Raw genomic sequence first — 24,597 nt, 5'->3', positions numbered from 1 at the left:
GTGATTTTTTTTTATAAATGTGAACTGTTGCGATAAAAGAAGGCTAGAGAATGGAATACAAGCACCCTAAGGTCTACTAAATGGTAAATGGTGCATTTATATGGCACCTTTATCCAAGGCGCTTTACATAGATTGTGCATTACATTCACCCATTCACACACATACATTACATTCACCCATTCACAAACACATTCATACAGCGATGGCAGAGGAAACCATGCAAGGCACCAACCTGCTCACCAGGAGCAACTAGGGGTTCAGAGTCTTGCTCAAGGACGCGCGCACACACACACACACACACACACACACACACACACACACACACACACACACACACACACACACACACACACACACACACACACACACACACTACATCAACCACTGAAGGAACAGGAAGCAATATTTACACGACCATATGAGGAAGTATGTCATCGCGTCAGGCAGAAACCTTGGATCTCCGTATTTAAGTTGTTTCACCATTTTTTGTTTTGAAATTGTTTACCTATTAAAAACTGGCCCAAAATAGCATGTCTGTGGGGTTTTAAATAAATACTGAACCAAAGAAAATATGAACAAGAGCTTGTAACTAAATAATAACTACATACTTGGTGAAAAGTAAGCAGGCCTAACACTTCTGGGCACACACACCCAACACTGACAAATACATAGTTATTAGTAGATATAAGTAGCCTATTATATTACAAAATAATTCTATTAACACTAATCTATTTTGGTATGTTTTGCAGACAGAGAAGGTGGCTGTCACACTGAAAGTGGTTTCCAGCACACCAGGGGCGTCAATTGGGTATGGCAGGGGTATGCAGCTGCCATACCCTGGGTCCAGGGGGGAAAATAAAAGTTACTTTTAATATAAATCCATGAATGTCTCTTTGTCTATCTGTTCTGGTTATTATGTTGTTAAATTACAGTAAAATTACAAAATAGTCACTTTAACATGGCTTTATAATTATTTTCTCCACACTTGTATTCTCCCCATCTTGACAGAATGGTATATTCCCAGGTTCCGCAGGTCAGCTGCACAGGTGCAATTCATTATTGTTAATTGTGGCCTGTTTACTAACATGCCAAGTTTAGCTGCACTTGAATAATCGCTCCAGGTTGTCCAAGAAACCGTAGAAAAAATTAAATGTACTTCTTAAAATAAATGTATCTGTTGATAAGGTATGGCAACATGCCTGGTGTCTTGCTTTGCGCGCGCGTGCAAGACACCAGTCATGTTGCCATACCTTAGCTTTTTCTGAACTGACGCCACTGCAGCAGACATGCACAGAGTGGCAAACTGTCACACTGAAAGTGGTTTCTAGCAGCAGACATGCACAGAGTGTGGCACACTGTCACACTGAAAGTGGTTTCCAGCAGACATGCACAGAGTGGCAAACTGTCACACTGAAAGTGGTTTCCAGCAAGCAGCCAGACTGAAAAGCAGAAGTGCTTCTTACAGCTCTGCAGTCTGCACGTACCCACGCAACACGTCACATGACCGTGCGTGCACTGGAGCTCCCAGCCGTGCTGTGAACTTGTAGATCTGTTTTTAACCCATTTAGGGAACGCATTATGTATTACTCATTATTAACTTTAACCATCATTTTATGCTTTAAATCAGGGCTTAGGCACAGGTAACAAGATTGGCACAGGGGAGGGTGATCACTGGCACACTGGCAGAAATGTGAGAGAGGATTTTTGTCTTAAAACTTACGTGTAAAATGACATCCTGCACATAATTCTACTTTCATTCTTCAACTCATGAACTCTGAGTGGGAAGGGAGTCTGTTGGGTTATTGCTCTAATGATCACTGTCCCCATGTGAAAGAACACTATTCCAAAGGAGAACCTTCCAAATAAACTACTGCAAATTTTACATTTTGATTTCACAATTTCACAATTAAACTTAATGTTGACATGGCACACTGACTATCAAGAAAATAAAAACATGGCACTTATATAAAAAAAGGTTGCCGACTATGCCGACCCCTGCTTTAAATAGTGAAAAATAGCAGATCTACAAGCTCACAGCGTGGCACTTTTTCACACTGAGAGCTTGTAGATCTGTTATTTGTCCATAGCTAAAGTATAAAATAAATGGATTAATCGGTAACCGGTCTTCTCGCCAAAAATCCAACTCACCAAATTGTCCACACTCATTGGGCAGGCTTGTCAATGCTCCTGGATTTGCCAGGATGATTGGCAATTACATCTACTATGTTAAATATTTTCTGGGGGAGGACCCCCAGATGAGAAGTCATTATTAAGGATGTCTTACTTTGCTTCAGTCATCAAATCTGTACACCTACATTTGGCATTTTAAGGCTGAAATTGTACCCATGCTAGTAAAGCAAGCCTGATAAAAGTATCAAACATGCACACAATTCAACAGAACACAGGAAAATATATCTGTTAAGAGGTTTTGCAGGAAGGACCACCAGACCCCTGTTGGGGAGTTCCGTGCACCCCCTAAAAAATAAATCTCCTGGATTCTCCTGGACTGACAGTCCAATGTTGACAACCCTGCTCGTCCTAGCAAGTTGATTTGGCGAGTTGGAAATTTGGCGAGTAGACCTGTATTCGATTAATCTACTCGTTGGTTGCATCACTGCCTGCTATGATGAGAAAATCCACTGCCATCAACCTGTGTTTGTTTTGTTTTCACTTCTATTACAACAGAATTAAAACATGATAGACAAGGAATCAGTACATTCTCATGTTGATTAAAGCGTATCACTTTGGAGTTTTTTTTTTCTGTGTATCATGGATGTACAACTGTTGTTTTGTTGTGTATTATAAGTACAGAGGAGATGTGACATTTTAATCTGCCTCTTGCCCTGTTCCCACTAGTAAAAGAGACTGCATACTGTACGCTGTTAGGGTGGTCCCTCCGGTGCTATTGGAAGCACTTTGTCTCTGTGGCACCCATAGGGTGGCACCCCATCGCGATGCCCTGCTGCTGCTGCTGCTGCTGCTGCTCCCTGGAAGCCGCCGCTGATCCGGGAGGGTAAAATCAAAGTTGTCGGGAGGGTTAAACTTGGCCATCTTCACCGCTTGACTTCTGACACCATGTTCAGGTTATGACCATAGAGTTATAATAAGAAGGTTATGACCGATGGAATAAGTCACTCTTGCCAACGTACTTTGACTACAGAGGTTGATGTTTATTAACGCTCCATCATCACATGTTGCATGCCTTGTTGTGTACGTGCAACCAACTAATGCTTCCGGTGCAGTCCCGTCTCTTAAAGGGGAAGACCACCCATTTTCAATATTGAAATATGTCATTACTATACCTTAGAGGAGTTGTGTGGAAATAGAAAAAAAGTTCCCCCCCTTCTGTGTTGCCTAGAACTGGAGGATTGATTTTGGGGTTTGTATTGTAAAGTACAATGTGTGATGTCATCAAGTTGTAATTTACAATACAAACCCCAAAATCAATCCTCCAGTTCTAGGCAACACAGAAGGGGGGGAACTTTTTTTCTATTTCCACACAACTCCTCTAAGGTATATTAATGACATAGTTCAATATTGAAAATGGGTGGTCTTCCCCTTTAAAGAGACACACACTCTGCAACATATATTCATTCACATGACATAGCCCTGAATGTCCTGGTGCCGCCTCAACTTGAGGAGTAGTGGGCAATCGAGCCCTCAACGGTTTGAGCTAGGAACGTCAGATTTCAAAAATAAAGTGCTTACCTAAGCCAACTTTGATAACAATTTGACGCCGCACAACGTTCATTACACGCCGCTACCGGATTGTTGAATAAAACGCATTTTTGTCCGAAATTATTTTGCTTAACATAGGACTTCCGCCTCTAGTGGACAGTCGCGTCATCGCATCATCTCCGTTCACTACAATGATCAACCGGAGATGACGCGATCACATGACAGTGGTGGTTGAAAAATGGTTTGCCCTGCCGCTCTGAGCAGCCGGTCACCTGTCTGTCCCTGATCACATTGTGACATCACCCATATTAGTAAACGTCACCCTCTGGGACTCTAGGGAATCACGTCACCATATCTGATCATCATCATATTAATAGCCACAGTGGCGTAACAACATTGTGATAGGCCCTGGTGCAGATATTTGTTGTGGGCCCCCCAACCCACCCCACCCACCCCTATATACACAAGCGCAAGTGACATTTGAAATGTTTATTTATGTCCACATAAGCAGAAGTACAAGAATGTACAAAGGACATAAACAATATCATTGCAGTAAGCACTGGCGCCTAACTCTGTCCCCACTAGGGGGAGCACAAAGCTAGGAGACATTTGGCGCCGCATAGCGGCGCCGCGAAAAATTGTGTATTTCCGGTTATAAGGTCGGCCAAAATGGGTATTTTTGGGTATAAAGTCAACTAAAACGGGTTTCCTTTATTAAGTCATTTTCGGGTGTCTTTGGGGCTTCAGGGGAGGACCTGGATATGTTGCTTGGTGCGCACCTTTTTTTTAAATAGGCCTATAAACATGACCAGGGCTCTGACATGACCAAATAAATAGAACAATAGGTCTACAATGCAAGCCTTTCAGTGTTGCACATTAAATAGATGCGACCCATCCTGACTGATTGACACACAGCTGACAGGTCTCAAAGGATGATTGGACAAATTATCATTCACTCGGCACTCCACCAGCTAGGGCCTAGCCTAGGCAGCTACTCAGCACCTAAACCCATTACCGTAATACTTGTTGCGGCTGCGCAGATGCATTCCACCGCCGAACGTCATTACCGTATTACCAAGTGTGGTCGCGCAGACAGATATTTTTTTCTTTATTTTTTTTCCTCTTCCTTCATGGGCCCCTGTGTGTGTGGGCCCTGGTGCGGCTGTACCAGCTGCACCTCCATATTTACGCCACTGAATAGCCATAATATCATCAGCATAAGCCCGAAATAAAAATACAATATTTCATAGTCAGGCATAATTCATACATTTCATAGTAAGTAAATCATAATCAAATAGTCATAATGGCTTCAACAATATATATATATATATATATATATATATATATATATATGAGAGAGAGAGAGAGAGAGAGAGAGAGAGAGAGAGAGAGAGAGAGAGAGAGAGTTTTATATTAACACTTGAACCCTGGTGTCCATATTCTGAGAACTTTATCCAAAAGCTGGCAAAGAGCTTTGGTGTAGGCCTATTGGAGGGAAAAGTACAGAGTGAAAGGTCAAGTTTATTAAGTATTGACAGTTCAAGTGGTTGAATATCTGAAAACACAAATTGACATGAATCCAAAATACACTGATGATTGTGCTGTCAAACAATGAAACTATATGGAATCTATTGTGGGGGTCCCTGCTTCATCTCTCTCTCTCAACTAAGGGGTCCGTGGCCTGAAAACGTTGAAGACCCCTGTTTTAAAGGAAGCCAGCGATTCTCATTTTGGAAGGGTGCAGGCCAGGAGTCATCCCACACTTGTCAGTGTTGTATAGGAGAATTATATTTTTGGAGCTGTGTGCAGCTCCCTATACGTGGCTGTGTGGGTCTGTGTGGGTCTGTGTGTGTGTGTGTGTGTGTGTCTGTGTGTGTGTGTGTGTGTAGCCTGACTTCGGCGCGTAACTAGTGCCGCACCATTTACGCCACTCGCGCAATATATACATCAAAATGTGTGGCTCGGCCGGGAATGGTGTTCTATTACCTTTCGTTCCGATCCGCCTTACCATGCCGACGTAATCGGCAAAAAACGACGCTTAATTTTCCCCATTGACTTATAATGGGACAATGCAAGAAATCACTTTCAAGTATTTTTCTCTCGTAAACCATAGGAGCTACAGTTTCAAACCTCGGACAGGAGATTCATAATGATTTTAAGAATGAATCGAAAAATAATTACATCACTCGGCCTCATGGTGGCGCTATAACGGCCCACTTTACGTTTTGCCCCGTAACTCTTGAACCGTAGATCGGAAAATTAAAATTCTTTTTTCCCTGGATTCCTTGGGTCAAGACGCATCTCCCCATATAGGCCACGCCCATTTGCGCCAGGATAGATTTTCCGCCATCTTGAATTTTCTCCAAGACACACTTTTTGCTCCTTTTCCTACATATTTTCTTCAAATGTCACAAAAATCGGTACACATGATCTACACACACACACACACACACACACACACACACACACACACACACACACACACAGCTCCACTTCACACGGGTGTGATTTTTTTATATTATGTTTATAACACTAAGATCTAATGTGTCAGTCTCATGTGGTCTATGATGTCAGACATCTATGATCTCCATATTTGTTTCATTTGCAATTAAAGTCAATGGAGAAAATTAATTCACAAATACATTTTTTATAAATTAAATTAAACTACATAACGCAAGGGGTCCAAAAGCTAGATTGTGATCTAGCAGTAGATCACACAGACATGATCCTAAAAACATACATAATTAAAATAAATCTGTCAGTTAAGGTGACATCAAAAAGGGCCTGTCCTTCCTTAGCCTGGCGTTGCTCATAACAATTCTATTCTCACCACCAGGGGGTGGGGATGAGTCAGGCTGGCACCCAGGTCCTTCATGGCTTTAAGTAGGCAAACACCCCAATGCTTTGTGTTCAAGAGAACTCGTTCTTTTTATTACAAAGTCAAGTCAAGTTTATTTATATAGCACATTTTAAAAACACCCAAAAACCACCAGGGTCAACCAAAGTGCTGCACAACATACAAAAAACAATAGAAATATGCAGTGTTACAGATAAGAATGCAGTGTGAAGAAACAGAACAAAAAACATCAATGTTACACAAGTAAAAAGTATATACAAAATGTGATTTTAAAAGGCCAGGGAAAACATATATATGTTTTTAGTCTGGTTTTAAAAATGGCCAGGGAAGAAGCTGTCTTTACAGTCATGGGCAGGGTGTTCCATAGGATCAGTGCGGCAAGTCCGGCAACTGAGAAGGCACGATCACCTCGTTTCAGGTTTGTAAAAGGAACCTTTAAACACATGAGGTCAGCTGACCGTAGTGGCCTGGTGGAGTCCGGGGGTTCGATGAGGTTAGATATGTAGGGTGGTGCCAGATTGAATTGGGCTTTGTAGGTAAACAGGAGGATTTTGAATCGTATTAGAAATTTGACTGGCAGCTGGAGGGTGGAGGGTGGATAATAGGGGTGAGATGTGGTCCCACCTGCGAGTGCTGGTCAGGAGCCTGGCAGCCGAGTTTTGAAGAAAAAAGAACCCCAAAACCCACCACTTCCATACAGAATGGGATGAAGACTTTTCCCCCCACTATTTCCCATTCCAAGTATGTTTATATGTAACACCAGTGCTCCAAAGCAGGCGTGTCGTTGCCAGGATTTTATCTGAAGCAAACACGGAAGTCAAAGTTCCTATGATTGGCCGCTAGTTGCGCTGTTTTCCCCCCGCGAGGTACCAAAAAGAATTTGTCTACATTGGACCCTATTCGTCTTCCCCTTTGATTTTCTAACCTTAATAAACGTTGTCATAAGTACATGGTTCCTGTCGCTAGTGAAAAAATCCCTTTCAATCACCATGATATGCGTTTTGAGCAAATAAGGTCCCATTTATGTTAAACTTGATGATAGATTTGCGGGGGGGAGGGGGGGAGGAGCTGATACCAGCCGACTGTGTTCTTCTTCGTGTGCTGTATTTCGGGAGCCTCCGACCACATTCTCCCATGTATCCCTGCGATTCCACGTGACCGTTGGCAGCCAATAGCATTCCTTATGATTCCTGGGGTACCTTTCAAACAATGATGGCGTCACCCATACAAGGGACAAGAAAACCTCATTTTCGCTGCATAGAAAGCAATGGTGTCGTGCTGTCCATATCTTTCTACAGTCTATGTTCCAAAGCCCTCTCAGGTGAATGTTTTGTGGGAGGGTAAATCATGTTGAGTTGGTCATTTCAAAAGTAGCTCTCAAGTCAAAAACATGTCGGCACCCCTGATATAGAAATGTAAATTGTATTGAGAAAAAAGAAATGCTGGTATTTGTTCCAAAAAGCTTCATACCCTGTAGGGCAGGGGTGCCCAAAAGGTAGATAGATGGTGATCTGTGCAGGTAGACCACATGACATGCCCTAAAAAGATATAATTAAAATATAAAAAGAATATGTCAATATGACATCAAGAAGGGCCTGTCAGCTCACTTCATGGCTTCTAAAGTAGGCAAACCTCCAATCCAATACAATGGGATGAAGACATTTCCCATTTATTTCCCCCTTACAGTAAGTTTGTTTGTCTGAAATGTAACGCCAGTGCTGCTATTCCAAAGCCCCCCTCAGCTAAAACATTTTGGATGGGTAGATCATGTTGAGCTAGTCATTTTAAAAGTAGATCTCACGTCAAAAAAGTGTGGGCACCCCTACTGTAGGGCCTATACATAATGACAAAATGTGACATAGCTCTGTTTACACAATGCTGTACCCCCTCCAACTGTATAAATGTTCCCCATTTTCAACTGTTTCTATTTTGTTTTGAAACTTGCTTTGCCAATGTAAACGTATGTTTTCTCATGCCAATAAAGCTCCTTTGAATTTAATTGAATTTAATTGATATACCGTAACGTATCTCTTAGCTAAAAGCACTCACACCCGTCCCGATGAAGCCGGTGGATTTGACATGTTCCAAGTGTGTGCTGCCAAAACTGTGGGAGGAGTAGTGCAGCAAAATAAAGATTATCTAGGAGGGAAGGAAAGATGGATGGATGGAATAAAGTCCCCTGCAGGGGCAACCACACTAACTACTGCACTCTGTCGCAGTGGCGTCAGTTCAGAAAAAGCTAAGGTATGGCAACATGACTGGAGTCTTGCACGCGCATAACCTTAGCAACAGGCATGATACATTTTTTGGGCTGGATATGACAGCCTGGACGTCAAAAGAGTATCTACACTGTAAAATAATTCGCTGTAAATTTACAGTAAATTACTGGATAATAATTGCATTACTTTCACAGTAATTTTCACAGTAAATATTGAGCAGTAAATTACTGTAATTTCACAGCTGTGAAATGTTAGTAATTTACTGTGATTTAGCAGTATGTATTGCAGTTATTTACTGTAATATTACAGTAGTTGCCTGTATTTTTACACTATTACTGTGAATGTAAGGCTGCTCAGTAGCCAGTAATTTACTGTAAATTTACAGTAAATTGTATCTAATACAGTAAAATATAGTAAATTTGAATTCATAGGCCCATTCCCACTGGGCCAGATAACAGATTAAAAAAAGCTCTTTCTCCAGATATTTTTCCATTCAAAGTGGATGGTAGATACAGATAAAAAATATCTGCCACAGATATTTCTTTTATCTGTGACAGATATTTTTTATCTGTATCTATCATCCACTTTGAATGGAAAAAATATCTGAAGAAAGAGATTTTTTTTTATCTGTTATCTGGCTCAGTGGGAATGGGCCTTAACTGTGATTTTACCATACATACACAAACATGCTAAAACAAAAACAAAAAAAATACAACTTCATTCATTTAAACTTTTTATTGTACAATTCCAACACAAAGTGCAACATTTCAAATGGACAAAGAAGAACCACACCAGTCTCTCTTAAAGCCTTTTACTCAGTAGAAGTGTTAAGTCTACAAACACTCCTGGAGTTTGGTCTGGTGTCTGGAGGCACTCTTTTTTAACCAGTTTGAAAACTGGTTGTCATAGACTTTAGTTATTTAGGAGACTGCAACACAGTTTTCCTGTGAAACTCCAGGAGTGATTTTGTGGACTAAAAAAACTTCACCTGACTTTGTATCAGCATGGTGGTGAGTAGATACAACATTTTCTCTTTTGGGTGAACTGTTCCTTTAACTGCAAAATAACTAATCTACTCACCCTCATGCCAGTTGGAACAGAGGTGAAATGTGTCCATATAACACAAATGGAGGTTGCCTTCACAACTTGGGGAGAAATGGAGACTGGTTCTCTCTGGCAACCCTCCTGTGTGTTATATGAACACACTTCAGCAGGCACGAAGTATGTGAAGTACACCTCAACATTGCACTCAGTCACATAAGTCCTGAAGGTATAAGGCAACACAGCAGTGTTAAAAACAAAGCTACCTAATGATTACAGTATGCACCTTGCTAACATGCAGGCCGAGACAGAAGAGACAAAAGTGAAAGGGCATCGGCAAAGAATATTGGCAATTTTACATATCCAGATAAGAATAATGGCTGGTGGAGTTGGACAAACAAGAGTAGGGCATCTGAAACACGTATGAGTGTGTCTCATATTGGAGTCCTGAATGCCATCGACCATTCAAAGTCCACAAGTTTTCTCAAATGCGTATGAGTGTGTCTCATATTGGAGTCCTGAATACCATCGACCATTCAAAGTCCACAAGTTGTCTCAAAAGTGTGCTCACGTGTGGGTTGATACCGCCACGCTTCTTCGATTTGGAGCCTCTCTCCCACGAAGCACCTGTAAACAATAAGACAAGACAACAACTTTTAGTTTCACATAGATATATATTGCATCGTTTATACAAGGCACATGCAGCGGTTCCCCTTTCCCTTAAGTAAACGCTACACCAGGGGTTCCCAAACTTTTTTGTCTCAGGGTACCCCATAAATATCTTTTTAATCCGAAGCACCCCTACATTATAATTTTCACTCCCAGCACCTTATATTTATAGCATATCTACGTTGTCGGGTGGAAACCTTGTCCAAAACCGTTAGTTTTGTATTTATCATCCATAAAATGTACTAAACTAGTGAAAAGTGATTATGTTGAGAGGATAACGTTGCGATAATAGCCATTTTGGTTAGAGCTGTACTTAAATGATACTAAATATTTGTCCAAATAAATACATTCCAAATATTATCAAATGATCTCGCGGCACCCCTGGACTGCCGTCGCAGCACCCCAGGGTGCCCCGTTACCCACTTTGAAAACCCCTGCCCTACACACCACAGAAAGAAAGTAGTACTGAGAGTAAATAACATTCAAGTATCAATGTTGCAAGCAATCCAGTATAATGTTTCAGTACACACCATCCTCAGGAGCAGATTGAAGTTGTAGTAGATCGCGAAAACCACAGCTATCCAATAATGATCCCATCGTGTTGTCCCATCACCACTTGTTCTTCAATGGACAGCATCCAGGCCATAGACTTCATTAAATCACCTGAACAGAGATACCCATTATGTGATATTGTAGAGGTGAAATGCTAATTGAACAAGAGTAGAATTTCAATGATCAGCAACATCACAAACTGTGACACAACTCACTTTATTTTGATTTAACGGGCATTTAGGACAATTCTCAAATTAGGGTCAGATTCAGCAATGTTTTTTTGTCTGGGATTTTGAAGGGTTTTTGAAGGTAAGACAGAAATATAAGCCAGATTTAGTCACTTTACTTACACTATTTTTACAACCAGGTTGATGAATCGTCTGGGGACCCCCAGGGGTCCTTGAGGGAGTTCTAGGGGGTCCCCAGCTAAATGATAATTAGGAACTAAATGGACCCTTATTGGGTATGTAACTCAGAACCAAATGGACCCTAACATGTCAATTTTGTTCCCATTTGTACACTCAGAATTAAATTAACATAGATTTTACAATATACTGTAGATTGGGGTCTCAGAGATTGATATGCTATTAAATGGGGGGTCTGTAGCCTAATCTTCTCTTATGGGGGTCCCTGGCATTGCTTTTCAAATGGGGTCTACTGGCTTGTCAATTCGGGGGTCCTTGACACGAAAAGGTTTGAGAACCACTGCTGTAGATCAAGACACTGATCAGCTTATGTGAAAAGTAGCTTATGATCATGTAGATTATAATATAAAATCCAGATATCAACAGTACCTTGAACAATCAAGCAGGGGGTGCTTGGTAATTTCTCTGTCCTCTGCACATCGGCGGCTGCGGCACACGCCTGTAAAATAAATAAGACAAGACAACAACCACCTCAATGACCATGCCCAAGAGATCTCAAGCTGACACCAAACTCTCTCCAGGACCTCTAAAACCTTATCTAGAACCTCAATCAATTTGTCAATCACATTAGATCTACTTTGTATTATTCTATGCCAAATTCTATTAACAATGTTAAATTCAGTATAATTAATTTTCATTAGCCTATAAGTATAATACCTTTGGATAAACTCCAGAGTGCACGTGCCATCCTCAGGATACTGCAGACATACTTGTTCTTCAATGGACAGCATCCTTCCAGGCCCAAGGTTTCATTGTATCACCTGAACAGAGATACCCATCGTGTGATATTGTTAAGAGGTGAAATGCTAAATGCATTCCACAATCCACACACACACACACACACACACACACACACACACACACACACACACACACACACACACACACACACACACACACACACACACACACACACACACACACACACACAATTTATTTATGCCCACAGAGTGGTGTATCACTCTGTGGCATGTACTGTTTTGGTACATAAAAAAAAAAAAAATCTTTCCAAAATGTTCAGTTTATTTTACTTTAATATTATTTGATGAAGATAAAAAATAAAATCTCTATTCAGACACATTCCAGTATTTTCTGACTTACATTATTTTCTAGGTATGCTTACATTATGATATTAAGGGGGAAAAAATCACCCTATGTCACCCTAATGACCATAATGTCTCACATGTGGAGAAAAGGGGAGGGGCGAGGAGATTCCAACAAAGTCAAAACAAAGTTTTAATGTAGGCAATTAAATATATAGATGTAATCCATGCATAAGGATTTAAGGACATTATACTTATGATGGGATTTCTGACAGAAATTGAATTTATGCTCCTACTGCAGTGGACAGCACAACGTCAGGTATGCTAATAATCAATCATTAATCTGATGGTGTCACCCGTCGAATATAGACCAACTACAGCAGTGGTTCTCAAACTTTTTCACGTCAACAAACCCCAATTTAACACTTATCTGCCAGTGGACGTCCATTTGAAAAGATATACACGCCAGGGACCCCCATAAGAGAAGATTTTTAAGGCTCTGTAGTGATTCCATTTTAATTTCAAGGACCCCCAGGACACCCATTTAATGGCATTTCTATCTCTGAGATGATATATGTTAATTTAACTCTCAGAATGTACAAATAGAACAAATGGACCTGTTATCATTTAGCCAGGGACCCTCTGGAACTCCCTGAAGGACTCCTGAGGGGTCCCGGACCCCACTTTGAAAACCAATGATCTACAGACTCCTGTGTCGTGACGCTTGGCTTGTGTTGTGGATCGGTTGCTTTTACAACAGCAACTTTTAGCCACACTGGAGCATAAAACCTCCCCCGCGGTGCAAATATTATCATTGATATAGTTGAGAACCAAATGGACCCGGCGTAACGCGTAAGGATACAACAACTGACACAAGGATTGTCTGTGGTTCTCAAAGTGGTGTCCGGTCATTATCGCGTCTGGGTGATGAAGTTCCAGGTGGTCCACAGCTAAATGATAGGAACCAAATGGACCCGCATTCTTCCCCGCGCGTCGGCTGTATTGAACCGGCGGGGCGAACGTTCCCTACCGCTAGTAAGCAGCCAACATATGACACTAAGCCCCGCTGACGTGAGCCTGTGTCCACACCGAAACCACACAATGGACCCGCGTAACTCGTGCGTCGCGGGAGAGATCCCCGCGCGTCGGTCGGCGAACATTGCGTAGCCGACTTACATAACACTAAAGCCCCATGGACGTGAGCCTGTGAGCGGCACAAACCACACACACACCGGCTTGGCTTACAAGCTCACAGCGCGGCACCGAGTGCCGCCGCTGTGAGCTTGTATATCTGTTATTTAGTTACTTATAACGGTGTGTGAGGGAAACACACATTTAAAATGTTATTACAGACATGAAAAACTTCGGCGGCAGTGCTGCACACAATTTGCTGGAGCAAGACTGATAGCACAACTATAAGGTGGAGGAGAGAAAACTGACTTACCTTAGCAGAGCACTGTTATGAACTTCACACGACTTCTGAAAGCTCCTTTGAATTGAAAATAATTTCATAATTCCATCTTCACCATCAGTTCACTGCTTCTCCCTCTCACAATGGATGAAAATTTGAAATGAAATCCCACAATGCAGCGCGGTTCAAGTTATTTGTTGTGATATCACAATAACATTCTGAACACAATATTTTATTGTGAGATATATTGTAAAGTGTTGTGTAATCCTGATAACAATTTAGAGTACAGTCATTCGTTGTGTTATCACAGAGGATGGTGTGATTACACAGTAATATTCAGAATACAGTATTATATTGTGAAATAATAATGTAAAGTATTGTGAGATCCTGGTAATAATTAACAGTGTAACTATTAATTTACCGAATGTCTGTCCGCCGTCTGACCGTCTGTCCGCATGCTGACATCACTGATACTAAACCGTGTCGCCACCATGGTAACAGCCGCATGCTGAAACAATGCCTACATCACAGACAGGTATTGCACAACTGGACGTCAAAGGTGACTGTTCTGCCCAACTGGCACCGGTCTGGGTTCTCCAACATTACTTCTGAGACTCCTACATTCAATCCCTCATATTATATAATGTGCACAGGACTAGTTTCTATAATTATTGATACTTTTACCTAAGTGAAACATTTTAGTACTTTTCCCACCACTGTCAACAATAAACAAGATATGAAGGCCGAAGCATTTAAGCCCCATCTCAAAATATGTTGTTCCAGGGACCCCCATCTCAAAATATGTTGTTCCAGGGACCCCCATCTCAATATATGTTGTTCCAGGGACCCCCATCTCAAAATATGTTGTTCCAGGGACCCCCAGAAGCAAATATTTGCATACAAAATGTTCACTCTGAATTTGGGTCTTGCTTTAAGCTATGTAGATGCAGAATAGATACACGCAGGAGGAGTGTATAAGAAAGACAGTGATTTGGTTTTGACCGGGGGTGAAGATCAGGAGTTCAGGACCGTTCAGGGACGTCTTACAGGTCAGCTGATCCAGTGGAAGACGAGGGGGTTGCAGTGGACACAGCCTGTACCCTCATCTTTTGGGGTTTGGCACTTTTGCGTTGTTTTCTTTTTCTCACAAAGGTTAAAATGACCCCCAAACTCCAGATTGTTCAGCTCTAGCATAATGTGTGTGTTTAAAAGACTAGCTAGATGCAGAATAGATAAATGGTGCATTTATATAGCGCTTTTATCCAAAGCACTTTACAGAGATTCATTACATTCACCCATTCACACACACATTCATACACCGGTGGTGGAGGAAACCATGCAATGCACCAACCTACTCACCGGGAGCAATTAGGGGTTCAGAGTCTTGCCCAAGGACCCTTCGACATTAACTCAGGGGGAGCCCGGATTCGAATTGGGAACCCTTCGGGAACCCTTCGTGCTCTAATAACGGTTTCTCTACCCCTGAGCTATGCCGCCCTCAGATATTCTGACTGCATCTAGCTTAGGGCTTAGCTTCTGGGGGTCCCTTGTCCGCGGACCCCCATCTCACAGGGACCCCCAGAAGCAAAGATTTGAGTTAAAAATGTTCTTGCCTCATGCTAGATGCAGAATAGATACACGCAGCTCAGACCCGTTGGCAAAGGAAAGGTCACAGCATAACGTGTTCGTCTCTGCAGTTTCACCATGAATTCATCCTCTGTTCTTCACTCAGACACCTCCATCTGTAACACAATGACACACACAACACCCAATGTTACACAATAACAACACACAACGTCAGAAAGACTGTAAAGTTTAAAAACACACACACGAGGCATCAATAATAAGCCCCTGGTCTAGACACAGAGCAGTGATGTTTTTAACATGTATATTTCTCACGATTTGTATAATAAAATTGATATGAACTTGAAGGGGTAGGATATAATAAGCATCAGGTTCTTCCTACTCCCTTTCGAACACATTTATGATTTATTGTTTGAGATGATGGGAATTGTTTTTTTTATTGTGATTTTGTATTGTATGATGTTCGAAATAAATAAAAAGAAAGAAAGAAAGAAAGAAAGAAAGAGAGAAAGAGAGAAAGAAAGAAAGAAAGAAAGAAAGAAAGAAAGAAAGAAAGAAATGTGATTGGTTGGAGGTTGTTCTCATAGAAGTGCTGTGGTTATAACATAAGGTTGGACATGGCTACTAGCTTTCACATGAGGGGAGGTGGGGGGGGGGGGGGGGGGAGGGTGGAACTCTAGAGATGAACGGAAACTAGATGCACTCTGGGTATGTGTGCCAGTGTGTGTGTGTGTGTGTGTGTGTGTGTGTGTGTGTGTGTGTGTGTGTGTGTGTGTGTGTGCGTGCGTGCGTGCGTGCGTGCCTGCCTGCCTGCCTGCCTGCCTGCCTGCCTGCATCTCTTAGGCCACACATCTCAATGTGTGCACACCAGTGAGCCGTGGTGGTACATCAAGCCCGCTCCCCACCACCACCAGAGAGCGCGTGCCTTCTATAGCTCTCAGTAGCAGCAAAGGAAGCAGCGCTGCATGCATGCTACTCTTCCCTGAGTTCGTGTTGCTTCCTCTTCCCCTGACGGGTGGCGTCAGTTCAGCAAAAGCTAAGGTATGGCAACATGACTGGTGTCTTGCACGCTCGCCCTCGTGCGCGTGCAAGACACCAGTCATGTTGCCATACCTTAGCAACAGGCACAATGAAAAGTACATTTTATTATTTCCCCCTGTAGCCAAGGTATGGCAGCTGCCATAGCTTGCCATACCCAATTGACGCCTCTGCCTGGGCCCTGCCTTCCCCATCTGTCACCATACAAGAACATGACACCGTGTGTGTGTGTGTGTGTGTGTGTGTGTGTGTGTGTGTGTGTGTGTGTGTGTGTGCGTGCGTGCGTGCGTGCGTGCGTGCGTGCGTGCGTGCGTGCGTGCGTGCGTGCGTGCGGGTACTGGAGGCAGTGCTCCATTTGAATGGGAATTTTCATTTTGCAATAATAAAGGCTTAAAGGACAACTTGCGTACAAGCCGGGGATTTCTTAATTACCATTTACAGTAACACTACTAGCACCCACCCAAGTCACATCTGCCCATGAAAGATTGCATTGTATCTTGGGAATGGGCTTATTATGTCTAAAAATACATATTTAGCCACTTGTCATTAAAATCGCTAAAATGATAGAAAGCAGTAAATGAAGACATTTTAACACTCATCTTTTCTTTCATCTATTTACAATCTAAAAAAACAAGTTGTCCTTTAACTCATTTAATGCCAGCCTATCACCACTAGAGGGCATCCCAGTGGCCAGAGAGATATGCTGGTAATGCATGCCCAAGCCCTGGAGCCATGACTTGCCAGAACACTTTCCTTTGTGCATTTACAGGAAGAGGATGAAGTTAGCTTGAAGTTAGCTATTGGCTACCAAGCATTTTAGAAGATCTATTTTCGGCAATTTAGCCACGATTAAACCTTGCACACCTCATGCATGGGAAAAAAACAGAGAAGAATGAGCTCTAAAAAATCCAATGCAATCCTGGATTGCATTGTTGTGGGTTTGTGCAGTTTGTTCACAGCTTTCAAACCAAAAAATCAGATTGGAAATCCGTTCAGGCATTCTTGAGATAATAGCCATTATGTTTTACACTGTTGTGAGCTTGGAGGTCTGCTACCTGAGTTGTATGGGGGTTGTATGGGGGTTAAACATGTAAAATCGCGATTGAAATCATGTTCACTAGATTTGATGGGGTCCAAAAAAAAATTTTAAAAAACTTTTTTTTCTTTTTTTTTTTTTTTTTTTTCTTTTTTTTAACCGAATTTATTCGGTTTTGGCACTCCTTAATACGTTTTAAAAAACCGAATTTATTCGGTTTTGGCACTAGAAGAGTTAGATTACATCTGTAATAAAGAGGACGTTCCCTGATTCCTGCTACAGCAGGGCCCATCCCATGCAGGGCAGGACTTTCATGGAGCCATGGCTGCTGTCAGCCTCAGTTTCAAAAGATGATCTGCCCTGATGCCAGCCTTGATGTTGAGAGATGCACGCTGCGACGTGTTGTGAGCTTGGAGGTCAGCTATTTTCGATACTTGATACTACAATAAACTAAGCATAAAAAGGCAATACTGGAGATGTGTCGTACGGCATGGATTTCTACACAGAGAGGGCAATTCTTTCAACATAAGATGCTGCATTTAAGTTCAGGAGAGTTTGGACAAGGCTCTTGAATGCTGCCTTCAGGTATGGCATGGAAATTTGCATTTCTTTCACCATAGTAAAAACTGCATTCATGGTCTGGAGAAGGCACTTAGTTTTTACAGACGGGTAAAAGGGCAGGGGCTCACCCCCCCTTTAATGTCTATGTGGGCAAGTAAGTGCCTTGTGGCCTTGATGCCCCGCCCACCCTGCCCTGGTGCAGCGTTTCCTCCTCTGTCTCTTTCCTGTTCTCTTCACAGACTGTAGACTCGTCCTGCTGCTGTGTGTGGTCAGAGAGGAGCACAGAGCTGAGGCCTTACCAGAGAAGGACACATACAACTGTATAACTACAGTATGTCCTTACTCCTTACAAGAGGACACATACAACTAAAGGTCTTTGCACACAGGACCGTTGCGTTTCTTTCCGTTTGTGGCATGATTAAAACACATTGGATTTGGTGTGCAAGGCTGTGTGGAATCCACACTGCGGATCCGAAGAGGAGTCATAAAAGGAGTCAATGAGTTTTTACCGCATGCGACAAGACGCACAAATCGAACTGGGTTCGATCGGGGGAAAAAACACAGCCACAGCCACCTGCCGCATGGCAAATTCGGAGCTGGTGTGCATGTTGTCATAGAGAATCATTGTTTTCTTTTAAAAAATGGAATCGTCAGTTTTTTCCGTGCGAGAAAAAAACGTGTCTGTGTGCAAAGGGCTTTACTATATCCTTACAAGAAGACGTCGATATTTCAACGTCCCATTAGTCTGACTAAGGGTTAGGGTTTGGTTTTAGGGTTAGGTTTAGGCATAGTTTTACTGATGTTAGGGAACTTAGGGTTAGGGTAGCATTCACCAGTTTAGTATTCAGCAGCTTCGGCAGGTTAGCATTCACCAGCGTCGGACGAATGTCACGTCGAACTATCGAATGTCGCAATAACGCTATGCTCCCCTTACCAGAGAAGGACACATACAGCTGTATCACTACAGGCCGTCACAAGAGCATAGATTGCCGAAAAGGTGACAGAATTAGTCAAGACTAAAGGTCTTCTGCCAGGTGCAGAGGCCTGTAGTCACCCCACACAACTACAGAGATACAATATATCCACTGTTACTAATGAAAGGACATCAGAAATGTCCCATAAAATGGAGAGCCCGCTGCCCTACCGGTCCAGGCGCATACCACATAGGCTCAGTGTAGCCTGACCGCGTGTGGCTGGTTTGAGTCCCGATTCCGACTACCTTTGTTGAGTGTCACTCCCTATCTCGCTCCCCATTTCCTGTCAGTCTACTGTCCTATCAATAAAAAGGCATAAAAGCCCCAAAATATATTGTAAAAAAGAAAGGAATGTTCCATGAAATAATCTCTTCCGCAAAGTATGTGCATCTCTCTCTCTCACACACACACACACACACACACACACACTCTCTTGTTTCTCTCTGTCTATCAGTGTGTGTTGTCCACTCCACTCAGGTTCTCTGCATGGGTAAAAGAGATGCTGTGTCCTTCCTTTAATGTTGAATATATGGTGATCAGATTCCACTAATACCTGGATATGTTCATATCGCTTCACATAATTTAACAGTATTATGTCCCATATGAACTTCCAGACATGAAACAGTTAACCATGTGAGTTCTGCAGCAGAGGACATATAGCCTTTTTTTCTTTTGTTTTTTTTCACACATTAAAACCACATCATCTTTGCACAAAGCAGCTCCTATGTACCCACAATGCACCACCTCGTAGAACAGGATGCCGCAGTAAAGAGCTGGTTGTCACGAAACGGATGAATATCTGTGGTCAATGTTTAGTTTCAATACAGAGAAATAGACTCTGCATGTTGCACTTATGGGGGGGGGGGGGGGATTGGGGGGGGGGGGGGGATATGTCCTGTGCTACAGTGCCAGTTGTCAACATGTTTACTCTGATACTAACACACATCGAAAAAATGTATGCACGCACGGACGTATTGACACACACGCATGCAAGCACACACAAACAGTACACACACACACACACGCACACACACACACACACACACACACACACACACCCACACACACACACACACACACACACACACACACACACACACACATACACACACAGCAGCTGGAGCAGGGGTCGGCAACCTTTTTGATATGTGCAATTTTTTCATCTTCTTGATAGTCAGTGTGTCATATCAACAATAGATTTAATTATGACACCACATCAACATAGACGAGAGTCCATAGACCAGGGGTAGAGTATCTTAGATCAAGGATACTCACACAGCTGAACCTGGGGGCCACATTACAAAAATGGCAAGGAGCCAGTGGATAAAATGACAACATTAATGATACTTGATAACTTCTGTCTTTCATTGCTGCCTTATATTGTCGATCTGAACAACTGAACTGACACTGTTTTCTGTCAAATTAAACATAGTGGTATTAGCATGAGATGGTAAAAGGGTCAAATTAAACATAGTGGTATTAGCATGAGATGGTAAAAGGGTCAAATTAAACATAGTTGTATTAGCATGAGATGGTAAAAGGGTCAAATTAAACATAGTGGTATTAGCATGAGATGGTAAAAGGGTCAAATTAAACATAGTGGTATTAGCATGAGATGGTAAAAGGGTCAAATTAAACATAGTGGTATTAGCATGAGATGGTAAAAGGGTCAAATTAAACATAGTGGTATTAGCATGAGATGGTAAAAGGGTCAAATTAAACATAGTGGTTTTAGCATGAGATGGTAAAAGGGTCAAATTAAACATAGTGGTATTAGCATGAGATGGTAAAAGGGTCAAATTAAACATAGTGGTATTAGCATGAGATGGTAAAAGGGTCAAATTAAACATAGTTGTATTAGCATGAGATGGTAAAAGGGTCAAATTAAACATAGTGGTATTAGCATGAGATGGTAAAAGGGTCAAATTAAACATAGTGGTTTTAGCATGAGATGGTAAAAGGGTCAAATTAAACATAGTGGTATTAGCATGAGATGGTAAAAGGGTCAAATTAAACATAGTGGTATTAGCATGAGATGGTAAAAGGGTCAAATTAAACATAGTGGTATTAGCATGAGATGGTAAAAGGGTCAAATTAAACATAGTGGTTTTAGCATGAGATGGTAAAAGGAAACTGCCGGTTTCATGCATCAACTGTTCAGTGCTTGCGGAGGCTCATCTTTGCTGCTGCTCTGAATGAGAGCACACAGTTTACCTTCCTGGATGATTATTCATGTAATAGTAATGTAATTGGGCTAAAGATAAGATCATTACTTCATTCTGTCTAAGAATAAATATGTTTTTAGATTTTTGGTTTGAATTATTTATTGGTGGGCCAGTCACAATTGTGCCACTGGCACACTGGCAGAAGTGTGAGAGAGAGAACATATTGTTTTAAACGTGGTCAATTAAATTAAGTCACCAAATTTTCAACAAATTAAATCCTGCACATAATTCTACATTCATTAAAACTGAACTCTGACTGGAGAGAGAGTCGGGGAGATAGGAGTGTTACTGCTTAGGTGAGTCTAATGATCGTTATAACAATGTCCTGGCAATCAGAATTTTGACGGGGTGTCATTAAAATGAATGTTGACATGGCACACGCAATATATAAAAACATGGCACATCATTACAGAAAGGTTGCTGACGCCTGCCATAGAGTAGACTATACATGTATTCACTTTATTTTTTCTTCTTTAGATTAGATTATCAATAATCCCACCTTCTCCCAGAGTCCCTCCCCAGTCAGAGTTTGAATGAATGTAGAATTACTGTATATGCAGGATGCCATTTACATGTGAGGGGACTTGGGTTGACTAAATGACTACCTGTAAATGTTTTTTTGGGGAAAAAAGAAAAAAAAAAAGAAAACAAAGGAAAAACATGCCAGTGTGCCAGTGTGCACAATGTTGGCACCGTGCAGGTACATGCACACATAGACATCAAAGGGGGCTTGACGGCAGCATTCAAGAGAATTGCCTTGTCCAAACTCTCCTGAACTTGAATGCAGCATCTTATGTTGAAAGAATTGCCCTCTCTGTGTAGAAATCCATGCCGTTACGCCACATCTCCAGTATTGGCTTATGCTTAGTTCAGTGTGGTATCAAGCACCGAAAATAGCCGACCTCCAAGCTCACAACGTGTCGCGCTGGGAGATCTGCTATTTTTGATATTTTCACCAAAAGGCCCTTTTAGAAATGTCAGACCCTGACATTCTCTGCACGTCCCTGGCACCGTGCCTAAGGTTGCCTAGCCCTGAGCTACACTGACTGATGTTAACTAAGCATTTTAACTTCTGTGATCTATTCTGACCCCTCTGCACTGACTGCCTGTTTTTGATTGTCTTAAGTAGAAGCTCTTATGCCTTAACTTAAAGGCCTGTCCATACTGTCTCCGACCACCAAACTTTTCGTCGGAAAGATCCGGTTCAACTACATCATTGAACTCAAGTCTCCATGGGCTGAGCAATCAAGCCACCAGCATCAGCATGTATTGCATAGTTGTGTACATTGTGTGTAGATAGTTGTGTACATTGTGTATATGGATGGATACATAGTAACTGACCTGAGGGAGTCTTCTCCGTGGAGTAGATGGCCTGATCTGCAGGAGGTGGATCTGAAATAAACAGAACAAACATAAGTGTTATAGTGATATAATGTTAAGTTTTAACACACTAAGAGATAAAAATAACAACCAAACAACTCAATAGCTGTGTGTTCACACTCACAGTATGAATGTTCATGTGAGTGTTGAGTGTTTATAAAAAAACAACCTAAGAATCAATCGTCAAAGAAAAAGGAAAAGCAGCGCCCTCTCTGTCTCAGTACTTCATCTGTTTTTGAGAAATTACAATAATAATATCTGATTGTGTACCTCTCTTCTTCTTGCGTTTCCCTGCCGGCTTCACGGTCACAGGAGAATACGTCACATCTCCATGGCTGGGACCTGGCTCTGTCACACAACACATCAACACAATAACACATGTTTATCACTGATTAATGACCAAAATGTTTTAGTATCACTAGAGGTCTGGAGTATCATACCTGATGAGTAGGACAAGGCATCATTACATGATAGCAGGGGTCAGCAACCTTTTTTGAAATGAAGTGCCATGTTTTTATTTTCTAGATAGTCAGTGTGCCATGTCATTGTCAACATATATTTTAATGTTCACCAGCTTCCAGTAGCTGTTAGTCAATGGGAGCCAGACAGCATGCAGGCAACACTCTCTGCTCTTAGCAGAGCCCCTGTGAGTAGCAACTAGGCCAACAACCACAACCACAGAAGTGTCTCTAAGTTGAAGTTATGACCCACCGCCCCTTTCCCCTCAACGTTTTGAATAAAGACAATTTAATTTTGATTAAGGCTGACTCTGTGTCTGCTACTATTCATTTAGCGAATGTCTGTCTGTCCGTCCGTCTGACCATCTGCATGCTGACATCACTGATGCTACACAGTTTCGCCGCCATGGTAACCATCTGTCTGCATGCTGACATCACTGTCTGCAGTACTCTGACGTCATAGTGACATCACAGAGTGGCCTGGACACGGAACACCCTGCATGGGCATAAAGATCTGCCCAATGGGCACTCCAACATGGAACACCATATATGGGCATAACGATCTGCCCAACGGGCACTCCAACATGGAACACCATATATGGGCATAACGATCTGCCCAACGGGCCCTCCAACATGGAACACCATATATGGGCATAAAGATCTGCCCAACGGGCACTCCAACATTACTTCTGAGACTCCTACATTCAATCTAGCCTCGCGTAGCCAGGCTTACTCATCTCCGAAGAGAAAAGCCTGGTGACAATAGAAGGCAGAAAGCGTTCAACTTCCGCCGTAGGAATTTCACCGGAAGCTGAATTTTTTCACGGTGCGGTGTTCCTGCAAACGTATTCCCTGCACGAAATTAACGCTGGTCTACGTCTCCTGGTCCGCCGGTTGCGCTCGCAATAAACAATATACAAACAAAAACATTGATTCAAGCAATTTTACACCTATTAAGAGTGAGTTAAGAGCTACAATCTATTTATTTTTTTCGCTGGGGAATGTAAACAGACCCGCACCGCATGACGTAACGTCCGTTAAACGCAGACTTCCGCTAGAAATCTTGGAACACACCGGAAGGCATATTGTCTACAGCGTGCATTCAATCCCTCAGATACTGTGCACACCCCTGTGCACACCCCCTGGGCACAGGACTAGTATATCATCGTTGTCGGGTGGAGACCTTGTATCTCCAAGTTTCAAATTCGTAAGTTTTTCCGTAAAGCAAAGCCCTAGCTGCTTCATCACACAAGACTATTGCACAAAACTAGTGAAAACAGCCGATCAACAAGCACACAACGCCTCGCACTGCGAGGCGTTGTGTGCTTGTAGATCGGCTATTTTCACTAGTTTAGATCATTTTTAAAGCGATAAATACAAAACAAACGGTTTTGGACATACAAACCACCCGATAATGACGATATATGTTGTTGGGATGACAGCATA

The 24,597-nt window shown here is 42.1% G+C and overlaps 1 protein-coding gene and 1 pseudogene across 2 annotated transcripts in view; both read right to left on the bottom strand.

Moving 5' to 3' along the window:
• The window catches only part of LOC308286126 (CYFIP-related Rac1 interactor B-like), a gene marked incomplete at its 3' end in the record, with an annotated part of 28,763 nt that extends 25,787 nt beyond the window's left edge, over window positions 1-2,976 (bottom strand). The window contains exon 1 of the mRNA XM_080727082.1: window positions 2,874-2,976. The remainder of the gene's footprint in view (window positions 1-2,873) is intronic.
• The window catches only part of LOC308284505 (CYFIP-related Rac1 interactor B-like), a 218,603-nt pseudogene that overhangs the window by 42,295 nt on the left and 151,711 nt on the right, over window positions 1-24,597 (bottom strand). The window lies entirely within an intron of this gene.

This window comes from Nannobrachium achirus (genome assembly GCF_963921795.1).
Source record: "Nannobrachium achirus genome assembly, chromosome: 5".
In the NCBI taxonomy this organism is placed as follows: Eukaryota; Metazoa; Chordata; class Actinopteri; order Myctophiformes; family Myctophidae; genus Nannobrachium; species Nannobrachium achirus.
The sequence above is the reverse complement of the archived record's forward strand: the minus strand, read 5'-3'. Positions and strand labels throughout refer to the sequence as shown.